Genomic DNA, 1,854 nt, shown 5'->3' with positions numbered 1-1,854 from the left:
CCCTTAAACTCAAGTCTAAAAAGAACAAACCTCTCTTGGACCAGGAGCACTTTCAATGGCTCAGCCCCATCTAGTGGGAAAAGTCATTTATTACAGTCAAACATGTTCCTGGCAGATATGTGGATCTGCTCCTGTGCATAAAGCCAGGTCTGTGAAGAAATGGCCTACAGAGCCCTGACCTCAACCCCATCCTACGGCTTTGGGATGAACTGGAACACAAATTGTGAGCCAAGCTGTATCACCAAACATCTGTGTTAGACCTCACTAATGACCATGTGGCTTAATGTGAACAAATCTCTGCAGCCAGGTTCCAAAACTTGGTGGAGCGCCTAAAACCAGAAGCGTGGAGGCTGGAACAGCAGATAAGTGCCTGTGGTTTGGGAATGACATCTTCCACAATCACACATGGGTATAAACGTTGTTAAAAGTTGACTAGTGACATTGGTTCAGTGACATTCAGCTCAGTTTCAGTAACCAGAGTACTTTAAATTAGAGGCTTTCTACCCCTGAGGAGAGCACTACGCAAGAGAAACTGTGGTAGGTCCATTAAAATCCTAGATGTTGTTTTTCTTTTCTTATTCTTGACGGTCTGGTCTTTGAACTGTCACAAAAGTCACTTGATTTATTGATTGTCTTAAATCCCACTTCAGAATTACACAGCTCACCATGACTCATGGATAAATATAGTAATCACAATTAGCCTATTATCTTGTTATTCTTTTAGTCATCTACATAAAACCTCAGCTCAGGCACATTTCCAGCGCTGCATGAGCTGTCAGCGACCCTCCCTGAAGGAGTGGCACGATGCCGAGGTGACGAAGAGGGCAGGAGGGATTGATGCCAGCCCCTGCAGGATCAGGACATCATTCAATAATTAAAAACCTGTCAAGAAACACATCTACAAAGCTATGCACGTCTTCAGCCAGCAAGTGAGGTCAGAGCAAACTGTTTCAGTTTCTGTTCCATCAAGAGACTGCCTGCACTTTGTAACAGGCCAAAAATCCTCAGTTGTAAATCCTTAAATCGTTTTTCTTATTCTTTGTTTTAACACTTGTCTTTTAGCACAACACTAGGAGCATGAAACATAATATTTCACTACACATTCTGCCCTAGACATTGTTGGACAATGGAGCAAGAACATCGCCCAGTTTATTCTGAAACATTCTGGGAATTTCACATGACAAATAAGACGAAAAGTACACCAAAAAAATAATAATAATAACAATGCATGTATGAAAAGGCCATGGAAGGCCAAGAATATCCTTATTTAAACTGATCCATAACACAACAAAAAAACATATCAGAAGCAAATACCAGACCCCCTGCACAGCCACAAATATACAGTCACACACAGCCAACAGGTGACTGAAGAAACATGTATTAAAAAGCCCTGCTGGCTGTGTCCTGACAAAAAAGGGACATTATAACTTCCATAACAACCACACAGCAAATAGTTAAATGCACACACACAGCAGGACATTTAACCAAGAGTAGAAACCAGGGAGCAGACAGACAGACAGACAAAGGGTGTACCTGACTCACGTTATTTGATGCTGAAGCCCTTTCTCCTTTCCTTCATGGGGATGAAGGGGTTAATATCCATGTATTTATGTTGTCATTTTGTTTGTTTGTTGACTCCTTTGCTCCGCCCCCCATCACTGCTAGCAACAGCTAACTAGCTCATATCATTAGCTGCACTGTAGAACCAGCTAACTGGTTGTTTGAGTGTAACGGCTTTGCTAACTTTCTAAGATTAGTTCACAGTGAGAGTGACTGACTTCAGCTCACATTTACTCTCACAAAGTCCTCTGGGTGTCCAGTTTCACAGTAACACTGTCTGTATCTGACTGTGGG

This window comes from Morone saxatilis, unplaced genomic scaffold (genome assembly GCF_004916995.1).
Source record: "Morone saxatilis isolate NCDOM2014 unplaced genomic scaffold, NCSU_SB_2.0 Contig21, whole genome shotgun sequence".
Lineage (NCBI taxonomy): Eukaryota > Metazoa > Chordata > Actinopteri > Moronidae > Morone > Morone saxatilis.
This window is presented reverse-complemented; position numbering follows the sequence as displayed.